The sequence below is a fragment of the Pelodiscus sinensis genome, chromosome 3, assembly GCF_049634645.1.
Source record: "Pelodiscus sinensis isolate JC-2024 chromosome 3, ASM4963464v1, whole genome shotgun sequence".
NCBI classification, from domain to species: Eukaryota; Metazoa; Chordata; order Testudines; family Trionychidae; genus Pelodiscus; species Pelodiscus sinensis.
This window is the reverse complement of record NC_134713.1, coordinates 116708185-116729334: the sequence shown is the minus strand read 5'-3', so window position 1 is coordinate 116729334 and position 21150 is coordinate 116708185. Positions and strand designations below refer to the sequence as shown.

General features: G+C 42.6%; 1 long non-coding RNA gene and 1 other non-coding gene across 3 annotated transcripts in view; both read left to right on the top strand.

The window, feature by feature from the left end:
* Positions 1–21150, top strand: part of LOC112544035 (uncharacterized) — a 395246-nt gene that overhangs the window by 339979 nt on the left and 34117 nt on the right. The gene's annotated exons all lie outside the window — the stretch shown is intronic.
* Positions 6811–6949, top strand: LOC112544037 (U4 spliceosomal RNA). The gene has a single exon (XR_003087351.2). It is a non-coding gene; the product is annotated as a U4 spliceosomal RNA (small nuclear RNA).

The following is a 21150-nucleotide window of genomic DNA, read 5'->3' as shown; positions in this document are numbered from 1 at the left end:
CCGGAAATATTTATAACGAAAACTATTCTGTTTTAAGCATTTCTGGAAATTCATGCCAGTGTAGACACAGCCAGAGAGTAAAGTGGAATATTAAGCATGAAAATGTGAATGGGTGGAGAGAGATACTGTACTTCAGTTCGATGGATCTATAAATATTAGGATTTTCTACATTTAGCAAAACTATCACTGCAGTATTCAAGTGCCGTACAACATTAAAAGATACCACTGAGTGTATCTGAATGGCTATGTTCTCGCTACCTCCTCTGTTTTGGAGAAAGGATGCCAATGGTTCTTAAAGAAGTTTTTATGAGGCCAGTGTTTGAGAAACCATGTCTTCAGGTCAACAGTCTAGCTATCTGTTGCCTTGAAAGCAAATCTCCCATTTTTTGAGGTCACTCAGACTGTTGCTGAGGCCACTAGAGATTAAACCTCTCTAGTCCAGCACTCTCTGGTCTGACAACATCTGTGATCTGGCATGATTTTAGTTAGCTGAATATCTACTTATCAGCGGTGTGGCCAAGTTTCATATGGTCACATACTGTTTGTTTACAGCCACCAGTCCTGGCTCTCAGCATTCTGTGCTGTTATCTAGCTCTAATTTACCTCTAAATGTCCTCTAACTGCCCACTAAGCAGTGGAAGTGTTGGTCATAATATTGATCTCCCATGGTCCGGCAAATTCTCTGTAACAGCACTAGTCAGGTCCTGAGGGTGCCAGACTAGAGAGGTTCAACCTGTAGTAACTTCTTGAGTCTTTAGGTTTACCTAAGCCTGGTCAGTCAGTTATGGACAGAAACCTCATCTGGGACAGAAACTGTTTGTATATTTGTCTCAAGCCTCTGCTAGCAGAATATAGTCAAAGTAGCCACTGTGGTTCTTTGAGATATCTCGGATCTTAGCAGTTGTTGCTAAGCAGATCTTTGCTTCTTTCCAAATAGTTCCAGTCTAGAGATTATTGCAACATTTTACTCAGAAGGTGAGAGAGGCAAGGATAATTAGGGCAATGTCTGCATTAGAATAGAAATGTTGATGCAGACCAAAAAATTGTTATTGGCTAAAGCCAGAGCATAAAGGAATAGCTAATAACATGCCTAAATTCTCCCCTTTCCCTTTGTGTTACAAATGGCAGTTGTACTCGTTCAGTGAGCAGCATTCATTGACATTCTGCCAAATCTTCCCTCTGTTTTCCATCAGCCACCAAAATTACCTCAATCACGTCTGGATTAATTTGCAGCCAACTAGCTCTCATGTAAACCTTGGGTTCAACTAGACACTGGATAAGTCATTCCGCTGCTCCATCAGGGTGACATCAGCATATTGAATAAATTGTAGCCCATATCTCCTTCTTATGTATGTATTCAACAGGATGAATTATTATCAAGACCACCATCATAACTTTCAAGAAAGGCCTACGTCAGGGAAGCAGATGCCAACAACTGCTAAGATCTGAGATATCTCAAAGAACCACAGTGACATAGTGGGACTGTGGCAATCAGCTGATGTGTTTGAGTTAGAGCTCCCTTGAGATGAACAGGAGGAAGCTGCTAGCAAAGCATGACTTCCCATCTTTGGAATATACTCCCTGTACAGCTGCCTGGATCTGCACTATGGATTTGTTAGCCTATTGGCAGTGCTGCACGTGTGGTTTTTCTCCCTTGACCATTGGGGAGCAGATGGTCAGAAGATATGTGGAGATGTATGGGCTTATTTTATTATCTGGTTGATAAGTATTTATTAGGGTGGGTTGAGCAATCCTTTCTTGTGCAGCTTGGAGTATGTATCCCTGTAACAGAGACAACATAGCTGGCTCTGAGTTCACGCTTCCTGATGCCTCAGGTTTCCCTCTCGGGCTCTTCTATAATCCCACAAAGGCTTTCCTCAGTCCAATGATACCCCTTCTTGGGGCTGGTTTATTAGCACAATGCTCAAATTGAAAGCAAAATTCACTCTGGTGATCTGAATTTTTAAACAGGTTCCTTGGAATGAGAGTTGCCACTTGGCCACTATTTGACTGGTCTAGCTGTTTTTAATGGATTTGTCAGTTGTCAGAAAAATAATTTAAATAACTGCTCGGGGTGGGAAGGTTGTTTGAATCTAAAGTTTTGCATTATTATCATTCTATTCTGAAATATCTGATGTTAAAAGATGCTGTGTCCAGTTATAGATGCTGCGATAATGCTATTAAAAATAATAAATTGCTGGAAATGGCAGAATCAAATGCCCAATACAAATTCTAGAAGTAGAATCAATGGGGTTTTTTTATGTACAAAGTTCAGAAACGTTAACATTTAAATATAGAGTTAAAATATAGAATCAATGTAGTTTGGACAAAAATAATCTCAGTGAAGATGGAGACAAGCAAAGTAGCTTGAAGAAACGTGACCAAGCTAAGAAAATGTTGTCGGTATGTGTTCTTTCATTAGATGCTATCAGTGACTGTTGAGGGGGAGGTTGTGGAATTGCCTTGGGATTGTGCCAGACTTGCCCTGTGAAGGAAGAGGTACCATTTTTTGGCATTTCAAAGATGGCAACCCTACTAAGAATCCAGAATACTCATGCAGCCCTTTGTTCTCAAGTGAACAGCAACTCTCAGGGCTTCCTGGGGTCTCTCTCTGGGGAGAGAATTCAGTGCTACCTGCTCCTCATATTGCCTTACTTGCCTATACTTGAAAGGCCTGATTTCATCATATGACATTCTTCAGTCTCTCCACTAGGGAGGTAACTTAAGTGTATCACAGGTGGCACTGGCTTCAACTCTCCTTAATGAAGCCAGCCACTCTGTGACAGTCTTGCTCACAACACAGAATAGGCACTGACAGAAACTTTTGCAAAACTAAAGAAATAAACAAAAATACCTACACTAGGAAGCTCCCTTTTCTCACGTTAGCTCATAGAGAGCGCATTCTAATTCCTGTTAAAACTGATGGAAAGCCTCTTGTGTTTCATGAGCTTTGAATCAGGACCAGAATTATAATATTTCTTACATTGAGTGGAAATATAGTATTGCTGCATAGTCATTATAGAAAATACCATAATTCACCATGAGATATCCTATTTTATTTGATGGAACAGAATGGCGTTACAGAGAAATGTCAAGGTAACCTCTGCCAGATCTCTGAACAATTAGTGTTTATTACCTCTGCTTGATTGTTTTTTTCAGAATATCCACTAGCATCCCTGAAGCTGTAGCTTTCAGATAATTTATGCCCTTGACCCACACAAAAAAAAAATTCGTGGGTCCACTTTTCATACACAACCAATTTTTCCAGGAGTAGAAGTAAGCATTATACTACTGTAGCAACTGATTCTGGAAAATCAAGACATTTCCAGCTCTGTGTAAAGCATTGGAGATTTTTCACTGTAATCAACAAAAAATAAAATAGACTGCAGACAAATCCATGAAAAATGCAGATTTTGTTCTGTTCTCCAGATTTTTTTTGTAAATAGACATTTTAGCACTTCTGGCTGTGAAAATAAGCTTCCCGATACAATTGATAGACAGGTCATTTGCTTGATTCTACAGCCAACCAGACAGAAACAAAAACATTGAAGACCTGACCCAAAGCCTACTATAGTAAATGGGAAAATACCTGCTTACTTCAATGGATTTTGGATTAGGCCCCAAAAGAGATGCTAACTTCCTTCATTCATCTTAACACAGTGTGTTACTTTCTAAGCCTAATGTCCATTTAAATACCATTTCAGTTAAAACTACAGAATTGTAAGGTACTAATTACATCTATCAAATTTACTTGTCCAAGGCAAACTGGCACATCCTTTTAAATAGATGTTGCACAGAAAAACTGTTCCTTGAACACATGCCCTTTCTTGTAGCAGTAGCAAGAGCCATTAAATATAAATCCAGGACAGCTGTCTGTGGCTTTCTCTACAAACTTGTGAAAGAATAAACAATTCTACTCAGAAAGGAGCCAGGTTCAGCTCAGTGCTTCTCAGTTTTTCACCTGCCATTGAGAATCTGTGTGGGGAGCTCTTTTGTTAAGATCCATTATCTTGTATTGTCTCAAGAGGAATCAGATTTTATCTCTTGCTCGTGTTTCTGATCTCTAGGCCCTATTTGTATTATTCAACTGAACTTTCTGGGGTTGAGAGCTCCTCCCAATTTATTATCTTCTGCAAATTACATTAATGTGTTTCATTTACTCCTTTTTCTAAAGCAGGGCTACTCAACATGCGGCCGGCCTGCGGCTTGTTTGTTTGAGGCCCACGGGTAGGAGCCAAAACAAAAAAGTAGTCAATATGATGGTCTTATGTTGATATGTGCTTTAGTAGTTAAATTCCTGGACTGTCATTGCTCCTTAAAAGTGCTGTCATATGGGTGGAAATTGGGTAAATATTGCATTTTATTAATATCAGCAGAACTGACTTACATGGGGCCTGTATGTTGTATAGCCTTGCCTTAATCTTTGTATTCATAGAATCATAGGGCTGGAAGAGACCTCAGGAGGTCATCGAGTCCAGCCTCCTGCCCAAACCAGGACCAATCCCAACTAAATCATCCCAGCCAGGGCTTTGTCAAGCCGAGACTTAAAAACCTCTAGGGATGGAGATTTCACGACCTCCCTAGGTAACACATTCCAGTGCTTCACCACCCTCCTAGTGAAATCGTTTTTCCTAATATCCAGCTTAGACTTTCCCCACTGTAACTTGACCTTCCTCACTGTATTCATGCCCATCAGTGTGAAAGAAGCTATTTGCATATATTTGCATATATATTTGCATGTACATGCAACCACACTTAAGTTGAGGCCCTCAGCATGTGCTGAGTATCATTGTGGTCCCTGGGGCTTCCAAAGTTGAGTAGCCCTGTTCTAAAGTATTAATGAAGAGACTAAATAATGTCCCAATCCTATACACCCCATTGCAAGATTGTTGCTTAAAATTGGACCTAACACATACCTCTGTTTCTAACTAGCTACCTTCCCCCATTTTGATACTTTGCCATTAATCCTTACCCGTTGTGATCATTACAGTTCAGCCAGGTTTTAATCCACACATCAGTCTTCAGGTACAAGCCAATTTGCATTAATTCCGAAAGTAAGATTTCATCAGACACTGGAACACAAATGCTTACTTCACATCCAAAGGTCTGACTAATTAGGTGTGTTTGATCCATTGAAATCAACAGAGTTACACAGGCACAAATGTGGAGTAACAAGTGGTGAATCTGTCAAAAAGTCAGCACTAGTCTGGCCTACATTGAGTTTTATTTTATACATTTCCCACCAGAGCTGTTATAGCAGTGTACTAACACTGGTGCTTGCAAAGATAGTGTAATGGTGTTGAGTAGGTGCTGGTGGTTTTACCACTGTGTTGCCCACTCCTGCTCAGAGCAAAATTAAACAATAATGTAGGGCTTTTTCTATACCACGAAATCCATTACCATTAACAGCAATAGAGCAAGACGAATAGAAGGATAAAAACCACATTTTCCTACTGAAACATAAGTCCATGTCTGTAGCAATCTTAGTGGTTCATGAAATAACAAACCATTGAATGGGAATACATTTTTTAATAAAAAACTGGCAAGCATCTCTGGTAAAGTGCTGCACACAACCAGTTGGTATTCCCAACCCCCTTACCTCCATGGTACCTCTTCAAATTCCTATGTTTATGAGATTGTCCTTTATGAGGAAGCATCTCTACATTATCATCTTCTACAAACATAGGGTATGTCTACACTACCCTCCTAGTTCGAACTAGGAGGGTAATGTAGGCATACCGCACTTGCAAATGAAGCCCGGGATTTGAATTTCCCGGGCTTCATTTGCATAAGCGGGGAGCCGCCATTTTTAAAACCCCGCTGGTTCGAACCCCATGCAGCGCGGCTACACGGGGCTCGAACTAGGTAGTTCGGACTAGGCTTCCTATTCCGAACTACCGGTACATCTCGTTCCTCTTTCCACGAGGTGTACCGGTAGTTCGGAATAGGAAGCCTAGTCCGAGCTACCTAGTTCGAGCCCCGTGTAGCCGCGCTGCACGGGGTTCGAACCAGCGGGGTTTTAAAAATGGTGGCTCCCCGCTTATGCAAATGAAGCCCGGGAAATTCAAATCCCGGGCTTCATTTGCAAGTGCAGTATGCCTACATTACCCCGCTAGTTCGAACTAGCGGGGTAGTGTAGACATACCCATAAAGACTAGGTTGCCTTTAACTGAATGCACTTGACTTTTCTGCATTTGCGATCTGTAGCATTTTGCAAAATGATTATTTTTCTCATCTTTATGACACAGCTTCCCAAAGGTAACACACTGTTTGGGATCCTGCTGTGATCCACACTTTCCATGTGACTATCTGTAGCCAGTGTTTCCCCTAGCAGTAGCACGGGTGGGCAGTAATGTAGGCAAGGGAAGGCACAGCCTTCCCAACACTGCCAATGTGACTGACCGTCCAAGGCTGGGGCCACCGCTGGGGAAGGCTGGAACCATGGCACAGCAGCCCGGCTCTCCCCAGCATCCGAGGAAGAATGGAACCGTGGCACGGCAGCCTGGCTCCCCCCGGTCCCTGGGGAAGGCAGTCCAGCTCTGCAACCTGGCTGCCGGGGGGTGGGATGGGGCCACGTTAGGATAGAATGGCTTTCCCCAGCTGCTGTGGAGAGCCAGGCCAGGGGCATCACAATAGCCCCAACTCTCCACATGGCCAGGCAGGATCAGGCTGGCTGTGGGCGGGCTTGGCTCCAAGGGTGGGGCCTCAGGCAGAGGAGGCAAGGCTGGATTTTGCCTTCTCCCATGAGGAGCAGTTTCATAGCGAGAAATTCTATTCCTGGCTTGGATCTGTTCTGTCTATATTCTTTTGCACTTTGCACAGTGGCAGTATCGTAGCCAATGAGGTTAATCCGAAGCGTGATTATTGCTAATTGAAAACTTTTCCCAATACGCCACCATGACGCCTTGAAATATAGCCAGCAATGGCAATTTTTAACAGTCTCTAGTGCATGGTTAACCCCCTCTCACAAATTCAGCTTTTTTGCTTGTGCTTTCACCGTTTCTGCTGCCCTGAATATTTGGAGAGCATTTTTCTAAAGCTAAGTCTCCTTCACATAGGATTTGCTTTTTTAACACCTTGTCTTCAAGGCCACGAATGATTCTATTTCTGACTAGAGACTCTGTCAGGTCACCAAAGTCACAGGTTTTATGGAGTTTCCTAAATTCTGAGACATATTGGTTTATGGTGTTGTCAGTTTTTGCATGCATGTAAAAAATTTGTCTCTCCCAAAGATTTCATTCCAGTTTGGCATACAGTGTTCCTCAAATGTAGTTTGTATTTTACTTAACTTCATGCTTTCATCTTCAAACTTAAAGTTGATATAAATATTCAATGCTTTCTCCCCAACAACATGCAAAACAATTACAAATTTCACATAATCATTTTTCTCCTCTGCCCTTATAGGTGCTCAATATAATTCAGATCCCTGAATTTTTCCCAGTTCTTGCAAACATTGTCTAATAGTCACAGACTGGATGGAAGTTGCAACACATCCATTTTTGGCTTTTTCCCCCTTCTTAGACTAGTCAAGTTACTGTTGAGCTCTTCAAATACATGCAAAAGTCCCTAATGCTCCATGTGCTTCTCTGGTGCCTCCTTTTTTTTCTGTTCTCAATTGCAAACTTCAAAATCACTGCAGTTTTCTTCTCTTTCAGCACTTGTGACACTATGTAATAATTTTGGGGTTTGCTAAATAACAAACCTGTGAATTAGAAAGGCATAAAACTTCAATAGAAAACTCTGGAGAGCATCTCTGGTTAACGCTGCATTTGGTGTTCACAACCCCCTTCTCCATGGCTCCAAATTCTGACCTTCATAATACTGTCCCTTTTGAGGGAGTATCTACATCCTTCTACATACATATCTCTACAATGCCTATGGTATGAGTACTGGTCCAGGAATATCAACATACTATTTTGGCAGTTCTCCAAGGATAGACACAGTTTGTACCAACAAATGAGCACTTTAATTGGTATCGTTCCCCTCCTTCATCTCCCACAACTGAAATAAACTATTTTGGTAAAAATGCAGTTTTGCTGGTATAATTGTGTCTGTACTAGATCTGTTGCTATCATAATTATGTTGATTAGGATTCACACATCTTTACACTCTGGCTGACATAGCTATGCTGGCAAAAGTCTGTCGTGTGAAGGAAGAGTGCTAAACCTTTCATGGACCTCGGAGACCTCTTCAGTGCAGTACTTTGTGCCACAACTTTTCCTTTCTCAAGTATTTGTTGAAGGTGATTTCCCCAGTGTAAGTGACTTGAGTTCTAGCCTGTCTCCCTGTTATGCATCCTCCCTCATCCACTTCCTAGCCTGCTATTAAGGCACCGAGCCATTGGGCACAGCATGTTTTACACTTCTCAAACTGACCAGAGCCATTATGTGGCATCCTCTCCTGAGAGCTAGAACATACTATCCAGTTGCCTAACCAAGAGCTCAAAGGTGACCCTTCAAGCTCCACAGTCGCTTAAATACACCCTCTCCCTCTCCAAGAATGGCTACAAAAGTGTGAGCCTTCTGATTTACAGTTTAACTCTCTCAGGTAGCCTGTGGTAAATGTAAAGTAAGCAGTGGGCACAGACACTTTGCCCAGAGACTAACCTGCTATTGCTCTTTGGCAGTATGAGACATAAACAGATATATACAAAATAATAAAGCTTACATTTATGTCTATATCTCAGTTTCTTTGCTACTCATTCTTTGGGCTGGAGCCAGGACCCTCTAGGCTGTCAAGGTCCTTTTGTTGCACAGCATGGTTTATGTACTGAAACATGTTTTCTCCCCTGAGTTCATCCCCTCTGACTTTGATCCGTGCCTTACCTACATCCTGCCTAAACTTCTGCAGTCACACCCACAGCTCTTCTGTGAAGCACTTTGTATTTGGTTAGATACCTCTCTCTCCTAGCATCTTGAATTTTGGTACTATATTTTTGTATCTTTTCACTTCTCAAGAAAACCTGTCCCCACAGAGAGGTACAGTAAAATGGGCTTCCCCTAAGATGCAATTACTCGTTAGCATAGCTTACCATGTGGTCAAAGCATAACTGTTAAAGCTAAGCACTATCCATTGTCCCAAGTCTGGAGTACTTCCTGTAGGACCTCCTCACGATGGTGGTATGCATATAGACCTTTTTGGCATGAAAACCGGGGTGCAGCAAGAATGCATTATTGTCCCAGCTCTGTTCTTCATCTGTTTAGCAATCATTCTGGTCCTCATTAAAGACCACCTCCCCAAAGTCTAAAGTCCCCAGAGTCCATTACTGAGCTTCAGCATGCTGATGACTTTGCCATCCTCTCACACACTGCAGTCCAGCCTGGCATTTTTTGCACTAGTTTACTAAAGCCTAGCACTCTCACTCTCAATACTGAGAAGACTAAAGTGCTCTATCCGCCTGCTCCAGGCCTTGCACGTGACCCACCACAAATCACCATCGAGGGACAGACTTTGGACTCTTTTACTACCTGGGTAGCCAATTTTCTCCAAATGCAAAAATTGATGTAGAGATCCAGCACAGGATCCAGTGCATATGAGCTTTCTTTGGGAAATTGCTCTGGCATGTTTTTACAGACCCTGCAGGACACCGAGATCCAGGTGTACAAGACAGTTGCTACTCCTACGCTCCTTTTTGGTTGCAAAACCCAGGTGACCTATTGACAGCACCTCAATGTTGCCTCCAGAAGACCATTCACATCAAGTGGGAGAAGGATGCATTAACACCAGAATCCTCATTGAAGCCAATGTCACCTGCATTGAAGCAATAATCATCATGCACCATTTCTGCTGTGCTGGACATTGAATGCAGATGCCAGTCTCTCATCTCCCATAACAAGTCCTCTCTTCTCAGCTCACCCATGATCTGAGATCCTGTGGTGGTCAGAGGAAATGCTGCAAAATCACATGGAAAGCATATCTCAAAAAAAAGTGATGTGGACATCACAAGCTGGGAGGAGCAAGCCGCTAAATGACCCCAGTGGTGCCACATCCTCCATTAGTCAGTGGTCCACTTTGAAGAAAAGCGCCTTGCCATTGAAGATGGAAAGAGAGAGAGAGAAGGAAGGGGGGAAAAAAAGCTTTCTCCCAGGAGGTTGCTGGTCTGTCAGGAAATGTCTATTCCTACTGCAGGTGAAGTTGCGGTTCCAGAATCAGCCTCCTGAGTCAGAATCATCTCAGGATGCACTTGTAAATCAGTGCTAGAGATTATCCTCTAACTGAGGGATTGCCAATGATGGTATGTATACATAAGCTATCCATGATGCAGGAATTTCCAAATAACTTTAGAATAACTTTGCAATATCAGCTAGAATCCATAATGTTTGCAAATAGAGCCCCCAAGTCCTCACAGTTAAAAACTAAAAAATAAATAAAATAAATAAAAGGCCAGATGACACAATTGTAAAGATGCTTGAATTCTGTCTATACTGCATCTTGCATTGTTAGCAGCACAGATTGAGTTGCACTGGTGCAGAAAAGTGATTATAGGTTTTCCTATTATAGACAAGAGGCCTGATTCTGGACAGCACTTACGCACATGCATACGAGCCATCCTGAACAGAGATGATTTATTGAATCAGGGCCAACGCTTGTCTGCATTAATCTTTCCTTCTATTTTGTTTGGGGTATGAGCTCCCTCAACTGACACTTGCATCTAAATTGCTGAGTGTAAATTGTGCTGCATTACTCTGAAAGCTGCGGGGCATGTGTCTGGTATTTGTGTATCTGTATCAGGAGACCTAGAAAGCAATAGAAAGGCACCACTAAATTCACAGGAATGTAGAGAACTTTCACGGAAGTCACAGTGAGGGGGAGATGCAATCTGGTTGATGGTGTACTTGCAAAAATATTTATGCCATAGTATAAATACTGTAAAACACTCTTGATAAAAATATCATTTTTGAAAGCCCAATGAATTAAAAAAAGCTCATTTTTAACTAACTGGCAGTAGTAAGAAAAAAAGATGAATGTTCTGGGTGCCACAAAAAGTAACAAAAAGCACAGGGAATCCTACAGCAAGAAAAAAGCAAAGCCATTCAGACTTCTCCAACAAGCTTCTCTGACATATGATAATATTGCCAAAATACCTGTACCATGATATTGGCCTAAGAAGGCATGCAGGCTACTAATAGTATTATGAAAGAAGGTAGGCACCTTTAATGCCATGGTTACTCCATGGATGTTGATGGAATTATACGGGGGGTGTCAAGTAGCGAGCCAGGCCTGTTATATTAAGGAAAGAGGAAAGGACAGAAGGAAGCAAAAATAGAAGAGCAATGGCATCAATGTGATAGATTACTGGAGATGAAAAAAATCCCTAGTACTCTATCCTTTAAAAGCATGTATTCTGTTCTCTCCCTGACTAGGTGACAGAACTATCTTAAGACTGGAACAAAAGCAGTCTAAAGAAATGGAAAATATCGTAGCCCTTTTTTTCTTGTGTAAAAAAACAAAACAAACTGGCTGGCTTTATCATCGATATTTAACAGAGTGTCCAATCAGAGCTACAATACATGCCTCATGGTGGCAGTAATCAGAGACATTCTGCATGGAATAAGGTCACAATCTCTGAAAACAGCTGCAATCTTATTAGAAAACACGCGAAGAAACAAATAATTGCATAGTCTATAAGCTAGTCTCATTCTTCAGTACTGATTACAAAGTACTTGCTAAGCTGGCTGCCAGACACCTGGAGTGAATTTTTGTTCTGGAAACACCAGCTGACCAGACAGCATATATGACCAGCAAAATGAATATACACTGTCGATAATGTTCGTTGTTTATCCAGTACCTCAATCTTGTTTCACTCAGAATAACAATCGTCATTTTTAAATTAATAACTAATGCCATGGTCTGGCCCACGAAAGCTCATCACCTAATAAACCATCTTGTTAGTCTTTAAAGTGCTACATAGTCCTGTCTTTTGTTTCAGCTGCACCAGACTAATATGGCTACATTTCTATTACTAATGCTTAGCCTGATTCAGAAAAGCACTCAACGCGTGCTTAACTTTACATGGGATTGCCTGAGAGTAGTTTTATTGAACTCAGTGACCTACTCATCTGCTTAACATTAGTGCTCCGCTGTATGAGGGCCCTACACAGAAGCTTGCATCTAAAAGATTTCAAAGTGTAAATGAACATTAAAAACTATGAGCCCAGTCTTGCCAGATGCTGAGTGTCCTCAATGTCCACTGGAAGCATATGACAGGATCAGACCAGATGAGCCAATTCTTACAGGACCAAATTAACGAAAGTATTAATTGTCTCTTCTGGTACCTAAATCCAACATTAAGACACCACTGAGACCCTTGAAGCCTCCGCTCAGTTGCTGCCGAACTCTAGAGGCATTTAAAATGTTCTAAATGGTTAACTCTTCACTAGCAGGGGTGAACAAAACTTCCCACATACTGATGCTGCCCCACAATTAATAAACAGCTCAGGGACTTGGCTTAGTCTGAGTGCTAGAGGGACTCTAAAAGTAGGTATTCTCGGTCTGTCTCCCCAGCAGGGGCTGATCTAGCAGATGTGCTCAGAACCCCGCTAACCAAGACTAACGATCTGTGGGTGTGGCTAGTGCACACATCTAGGCTGTGGGACACCTCGTTTCAAATCCCCACTTGGCCTTTTGGCACCCACATCAATGGGAGTTAGGTGCCTATGCACCTAAAGGAGCCAACAGCCTTGCCAGGCCCCTGGGCAAGGAGGGGGCAGAATCGGTTCCATGCTCTTAGAAGGAATACGGCATCAGGTGAAAGAGGCAGGGCCAGGCAGGTAGCCCTCAGTGCTGCTCAGACTATGTCCCCCTTCCCTCAGCACTGCCTGCAGTGTGGCACCCCTACCTCCCCAGGCATCCCTAAGAGTCACCTGGAGCACAAGACCTGGTGCTCCAATGGCGATTTAAAGGGCCTCTGGCTCCAGGTGCCACCACTGCTGCAGTACCAGCAAAAGTCGCCATCCTGGATCAACAGTCCCCCAGGCAACTGCTCGCTTTATCCCTTCCTCTCCCCCTCCCACTCCCCATCCCGTTGACGGGCCTCTATGTTCCTGCATGAATCTGGGCCCTAAGCCTTGCTGCTTTCCTCTGTTTCATGTGGGAACTTAGGTCTCTCCCTGCTCAGTCTGCTGGCTTCTGAGAGTGCCTTTTGTAGGCACCTCACTTTCCCCATGGATTGTACGAGGAACCTGGGTACCTAACTCAAGGGAATGAATTTCATGGGGTGACATAGCATGTCAGAGTTAGACACTGCAATGCCTAAAGTCCCTTTGTGGATCTAGCCCACGTCCTTACTTAGGTAAAACTCCCATTGGTACTGAAACACAGCCACCATTGAGGACTGGAGAAAATGGCAGCCTTTAAACAGTACAAGCTCCTAGTATGTCCTGGCTTCCCTATCCAGCACTTTTCTTGTTTGTGATCAAATGTAGTTCGAGTGGCAAATTGGGAATTGTGAGCCCATCCAGAATAGCCATGGGATGCTGCAACTGGCCATCAGGGAAATTCAGTCAGACCTTCCCACACAGGGCAGATCTCAGCAGTGCACAAGTCCCCTACAGAAATGTGGGTTGACGTTGGAGGCTAATAAGGCAAATACTGCCTATGCAGATCAGTTGACAGTGAAAAAGCAATTTTTAAAACTGTCATAAGACTCATCTTTGTCTCCCAGGCATAAACTATCTGCGTGAAAAGCACTGAGCTCTCAGTTCATCCCACCACTGAACAAAATAGATGCAGTGCTGAAGTGCTAGTTTCCCGTCTCCCCACCACTGATGAAAGACTGAATGCCTGCAGCCATCCTGCTGAGATTCTCGTACTTATTACAAGCTCTGCTGTTCCACCAAAAGCAGTATTCAGATGAGTTAGCCGCATGATGTCAGCCTTGTTTGTGAGTGGAAGAAGGGCAATCCACCAAGTTTGTGGCTAACAGAACTAAGCTCCCTCTTTATTTGCTGGGGAATTAAGACTTAACAGGGTGGTCTCTGGAGGAGTTTGATGTGAGGGGTGAGCTGTACACAGCCCTGGTCTATAAAAACAAGCTAGCTCCATTTAGCTGGGCACAGGGTTGTTAGCATTCACACAGTGAGAAAATTGCAGTAGTATCAAACTGTCAGTTGTTCTGGAACAACTGGGGGGGGAGAGTGGATTGGATAACTCCAGTGGATATACCTATAGCATTACAAAATGATACAATGTGTGATGCCAGCAATACAGAGGCTCAGTATTTGAGTTTGGGATCAATGGAGCTATGTTGGTTTACACCCTCTATAGTTCTTAATTAAAAAACACACATTTCAATTTACAGAGCTCAGGATATGTCCACCAGGGAGACTCAGGGGCTGCAATGCCTATTTTCCAGGCACCCTGCTGCCTAGAGGAATCCACGGTCCTGAGTTAGGATCCCAGGATCCCTATGTACAGCATGGTGAGAGTTAGGCACCTAATCATCGGATCCGCAAAAGCCAGCAAGTTGAGGGGCATAAGCAACGCATGAAAACATTCTTTGTGCAGGGGTGGGGATGCTGAGCAAAATGTAATCGTTTCCGTGTTCAGGCACTTAAGTGCCATTCAGAACTGAACAATTCTTAGTTATGGCAGTACAGTGTCTATCCTAGCCTGGGGCATGGGGGGAGCCACAGGGAATGGAGTGTGGGAGAGCAAGCTCACCTATACTCAGCCTATAGCGGTTGTCTCTGCTGCCCACTTTAGCCTGTTCTCGCTGCTCACGGATTTGGAGGAATTTACCGCACTCCCCTATGATGGACAGATCCTTCGTGTGACACCCCACTCCCCTGCTGCCATGGTGCTCTTGGATGTGGGGCTTTGGTTAGGGTTGCCAATCTTCTAACTGCAGAAAACTGGACACTCTTCCCCCACCCCTGCTGTGTGGTGACGGTTAGGCATTTAGTCCCCCTTGTGAATCTAGCCCTGGGTATTTCTCTAAGTCAGGGGTGGGCAATAATTTTTGATGGGGGTGGCACTCCAAGATTTTGGGAAGTGGTCAAGGGCCGCACTGTTCTGTGGAGGGGGTGCAAGCTCTAGGAAACAGATTTGGTGCAGACGGGGGCCTAGGTAGAGGGCAGGGGTGCAGGAAACAGTGTGGGGTCTGAGAGGGAGTTTGGGTGAGGGGGGGTTGTGACCCAGAGCAAGGGTTTGGGGTGCAGGGTCTGGCAGGAGGTATGGGTGCATGAGAGGATTCTGACCTCTCATAGGGCTGCAAGAGGGGGTACAAGGCCTGGGAGCGAGTTATGAGCTGGGTGGGGTGCAGAGGGTTTGGGTGGTGACTTGGGATTGGGAATCGTGGAGAGGCAGGCTCTGGCTGGGAGGTGCTTACCTAGGTGGCTCCTGATCAGCAGCCAAGTAGGACCCCGAGGCAGGTTCTTTGCCTTCCAGAGCCTCAGACTACTCAGAATGGCTGTCTGCTCCCTCTGTGTGCCAGACAATGGAAGCTGCAGTGATTGGGCTGCACACAAAGTCTCCTCCCCTAGTGCCCAGCACAGAGAGGCACATGGAGGGAGCAGCCAAGCGTTTTGAACAGCCTGGGGAGCTGTGGCAAGCAGAGAGCCTGCCTCAGGGTCCTGGCAGGGTGAGCTGGATCCAAGGACTCAGTGGGTTGGATCCAACCCACTGACCACTGTCTCTGACCTGCTTGAGAATTTTGGGAGACAGATGGCTTGACTTGAAGTTCTATTGCCTCCTCTTAATGATAATATATAAAGTATTGAACCAGAATTCCTGCACAAGTAAACTTGAGTTCCAGTGTCTCCTTTCTTTGGCGATGAAAAGGGATTCAGGGATTCTGGTTGTTAGAGCAAATGCTAGATGTTATAATTCTAGGGGGAAATCCTGGCCGCATTCACATCAATGCAAAACTCCACTGACTTCAGAGGGGTAGAGTGTCAATGGAGGATAAGTTTACCATGAAACCTAGGAACTCCATCTAAATGAAGAGGCCTTCACTGTAGTGCAGTCCTGACCTTTGTGTAGCTGCTCGTGTGGTTGCTACTTAGCACACACCTTGTCATTGTGGTCTGAGAAAGGATGCCTTGCAGCAGCTCCAGGAGAGGGATACCTAAAGGGAAATGCAGATTGTCTGAAAGGAAGGCTAAAGAAAGGATGCAAATGCAATGGTCAATTTTCTTTTTATGATTGTTACTGAGACTGTTAGTAATCATGGTGCTGATAAAATGCCTTCTCCTGTTAACAGTCCTAATAGAGTCCTATGCAACCATTTATTTCATGGTTAAGAAAGAAATTAGCAGCCATTGTAGTTTAAGGGGTGAGGCTGAAGCATAAGCATTCAGTAATTTCCAAACCAAAATGTGAAAAAGGGTCACAGTTACTGACCTTGTTTAATAATTTCCTTTGCTAGAGTTGAGAATTACTCACTCCCAAAATTACCCCAGAGGAGGTCAGCAGTTTGCATTTTCTCACTGAAGGTGCATCTACACTGCAGGGCTTAATTCAAAATAAGCTACACAAATTGAGCTATGTCAATTGCGTAGCTTATTTTGAAATAGGGAGCGGCTACACAGCACTTATTTCAAAATAGAGCACTCTTCCTCTGACTTCACTTATTCCTCATTCAATGAGGGTTACAGGAGTTGGAGTAAGAAGCCCTCCAGCTTGACAGTATTTTGACACTATTTTGAAATAACTGTCTGTTGTGTAGACACAGACTAAGTTATTTTGGAACAGCGCTAGTTATTTCGAAATAGCGTTGCAGTGTAGTCGTACCCTGAGTGATTATCAGCTTTCCTGGAAGAGATCTTCCAAAGATTCCTGAGTTAGAAGTAGAGCAAACTGTGGCTGACACTCTCCAGCAGGCCCTGCCCTTTCTCTCTCTTGGGTAGGTATCAAATGCAGTAATTAGAAAATGGTAAGTCTTGTACAACAGAGTGATGTATCTTGGAGCCCAGCCTTGAACGTGCTCCTTTTCTATGACACAAAAATACAATGGAATCTTGGAGAAATGCTTATCTTTATAATACAGCACCTTATTAAGATTTTAGCAAACAGCAAAACATTTTAGTACATAAAAATGGCAGGCAAGTTATAAGAAATGAATGCATTATCTTGAAGGTTGTGTCAGCATCGGTGGTTTGTATCTGATCAGAACAAAATGTTGTTTGTAGGGTTTGTGCCTGATCCCATAAGGTTCTCAGTCCCTCCTCTATGGTGCTTGAGCTCCTTCATCGAGTTAAGAGGACTCAGCGCCTTGCTTGGCCAGGTCCAAAAATAGCAAACTATAATGCAGGAGGTGACAAACACATGCATTTCCAAAGAGGAAGGAGACTGTCCATGAATCATAGAGAATTTTTCTCTGTTTTTTTAAAAACAATAAAGAGTTTGAAATTACTCAACTCTGAATCTCTATTTAGAAATTCAAATTTTGGCAAAGATACAGGGGAGTGGGCGCCTCCCAAGTGCTATCACAAGTCACCTATTATCCTTCAATTTGCACTTTATTAAATGCTGCACAATGGTTATCTTTAGATGAAAGAAGAGAAAGATGCAATAACAATTTATTTTCAACTTAGGGTGCTTCTAGACTGTAGGGGTTTTTTTCGGAAAAACTTCTCTTATGTCCACACTGCTATTGCATTCTTTTGAAAGAATGAAACATCTTGCTATGAGGAAGAACACCTTTTCCAAAAGAGCTCTTGTTTGTGTGGACACGGAAGAGGGAGTTTTTTCGAAAGAAGAGGCTTTCAGGAAAAAGCACAGGTGCCCTGGTGGCCATTCCATCCATAGTAATCTCATCTTAAATGCAAGATAGTGTCCATTCAGTGTGGACACTATCTTTCAAAAAAGCAGATCACTTTTTTGATGCACTTTGGCAATGTGGATGCTCTCTTTTGGAAGAAGTTTTTTTTGAAGATCTTTTCTGAAAAAGCTTCTTTCGAAAGAAGCTTGCAGTCTAGATGTACCCCAACTAGCAAATAAAGCCTTTCTACTTCTGTATAATGAATTTGATTACAAAGCTTTAGTCTTTTACTCTTCAAATGCGTGACCAACTGGCCAAGGCTAAAAGGGAAAGGAATAGGTGCAGGTAGGAGGGAGAAGCAATTTTAGATATTATGCCAATGAATATTTAAATCCATTTTAGACAGGAATTTGAAACTCTATTTACACACTGTGGGATTCACATACATGTTTTACTGACTATTCAATGTCACCAAAATCAACAATAACATTAAATTATGTTTTAGGGGCAAAAAAAAGGAGGCTCTCTATCATTTTTATCACCTTGGTGTATGTATGTGCATAAATATTTTGTAGATTCCTTACTAAAAAGAGAAGCAGCAGAATTGCTAATATAAAAAGTGCCGTGGATCCAAATGTTTATGAGTTCACCTAATCTCCTTGACCTTCTATCAAGGTCAGACCCATTCATCTGTATTAGAAATACAAACTCTGAGAATGAGCTATTCCCACAGTGCAATCTGAACAGAGTAAAGCTCCTTTAAGATATAATTTGAATGTAATGTCTTGTCCAGGAAATAAACAAAGCATCATAAAAAATATATTTAATGATACACAGTGAATCAAGAAAATGTACCATGTGCCAAAGAACTGTTTAATCTTAATGGGTTCCTGTCTATATATATTGCAACATGTTATCAGTCGAGCTGAGCTCATCATAATACTTTTTTTGGTAACATCATGATGCAGTCTTTTAACTGGAACGATTAATTTTGATTTCTGTTCCCCATTGCTTCATATTGGAAAAGACTGATTCAGAATCTTTGCCTGTATTTTGCAGGGTGATCTGGCTTCTCTTTATTCTTATTGCATGCATCAGACCTTACTCTTAGATACAGGTATAAATCCAAATCCCCCAGAGCTTTTTTAATACAAACTGGTCTTGCACATGAATAGGAAATCCATGTCAGATATTCCTACTAGTTTTTCTTAATATTAGTATCTGAAGCCTTCCATGCTCCTTAAAGTAAAATGAAACTGATTTCCTCTTTCACCGCTGCACAACGTCACATCAATTTTTATAGTACACTTTTTCAGGGGGACAAGCATACTTCAGACTTACTCAGATTTCTGACTTTGCTGTAAATTGTTTCTGCCAGTGCCTGTCTGCCACTTGAATCAGGCAATATCTTCACGTTTTTCAAAAGCCTGCGTGACATCAAATGCTATTCATACAGTGCACCGCTGTGGCAGATCTAGATTATGATGTTGTAAGGAAAACCGGAGAAAAAGATGAAATGCCGAAAAAAATGCTCCACAGAGTTCTCATAGCTCGAGTCCCACCCTCTTTTAGTTCATAAACCCATATTTGAGAGCTCTGTGCTATCATGGCCTATAAGGTGGGGGTGTGTGGGTGGGGGGCAGGAAAATCAGTTTTGTCTTGCCTGAGTTGACAATTTAAACCTCTGACTCTTTCCTAGCATATCTGCTCTTATATTGTGGGCCTGATTCTTCCTCTCAGTTACCTTGCTTCAAATCAGAATAATCACCATTGAAATCACAGGAGTTTAAATCAGGAGCAGATGCAATGACAATTTTATATTGCAGAGTGTTCTTTCTCTCACTTGGCTTTAGTTAATTTAAAAACATGAAATATTGTGCATCAGGTTGATAGCAGTGCCCTTTTCCTAACTTGATTCAGTTTTCAAGGGAATAAGAATCTTCATGGCAGTTGGAACCAAGTCCATTAATACCATGTTAATTTAGCCTCAACGGAAAACTGATTTTTGGGGAGACTTCTATAGGTCAATGTCATTCTTCTGCACGTACAGCTGCCAAAACATAGAGAGATGAGTCCATGCTAGGGAAAAAGCCTAGGTGCCACCTCCCTTCTTTTAGCGTCGCTCTCTCATAGCAAATAGTGGTAACTCAGAAGAAGATTTAGGAGGATCCTTCTTTGGCATGGAATTGCCAGAATGGCTCCCAAAACCAAAACCTTTACAGCTGGTGCAGATAACATGCCAGACAGATAAAGCTTGGGCTATGTCTAGACTGCTTTTTTGAAAGAACATCCACACTGAATGGCCACTATCTCGCATTTAAGCTGTGATTACAATGGACAGAGTGGCTACCAGGCCTCCTGTGCTTTTTCCTCTTTCCTCTTCTTTCAAAAGAACTCCCTCTTCCCCATCCTCACACCCCTTTGTCCGAAAGAGTTTTTTGTGGAAAAAGGCTTCTTCCTTGTATAAATGCCAGAAAAACCCCTCTGTTCTTTTGGTTTGTTTTTTTTTTTTCCAAAAGAACACGATTGCAGTGTGGACGTAAGTGAAGTTTTTTCAGAAAAATGGCCATTTTTCAAAAAAAAAACCCTCAGAAGTGTAGACATGGCCAGGGTATTCTTTTGCCTCAGAGATGTCCAGCAATCCCAGGCTATTATAATGGCTGGTCAGATCTATCTGTAGACAGTGAAGACAAAAGAACTTTTCAGGTTTCTCTAACTTGTGACAGACAACTTTTCCAATACAGAGCAGCCCAAGATTGAGGGAGTGCAAGAAAAATGATTAAAACCCTTTTAGTTGCATACCCACCCACCTGATTTGTGCTGAGCATTTCCCAGCGCCAGTGAGATATTATTCTGGGACATGATTGCTTTTCACATTGTTGCTAGAAGTGCTTTGTTCCAAAGCCAGTCCGAGGAATTGTCTTGTATCACTGTTATTTGCATGCCATCCACCATGAGTAGCAAGTAATATACATGTTCTAAACATGATTCATTGCTGAGGTATGGGAAGAGAAGACAGACATCAGTATTTGATGACATTGGCATCTTTCTTCTGTAACACACAACTCTCCCAGATTGCTTTTATAGTGAACTTTCGTAGCTTAAAAGCTGGTTTCTTACTGCAGAGGGAATTAATATTGCTGCTGATTTACATGCCCTCTTTATATAAATACAAAGTGCTATAAACAATGTCTTAAGTGTCAGCAATGATTCCTGCAGCTATAACTCTGTGCAAATCTTCAGCAGAGCTTTTTTTTCCCTTTCACCTTTGTTTCATACAAAATGTTCTGTCCTCAGTTGTTCAAGTGGAGCTCACAGTTTCCCCCACAGCTTCAACTTGTCTGCTTTAATCCCTCTATTTAAAGGTGAGATAATCAGCTTTTGTTTGGTTGGCTTGGATCTAAGACAATCTTTGGACTTAAAACAAAGAGGAGCCTACACTGAGGGAA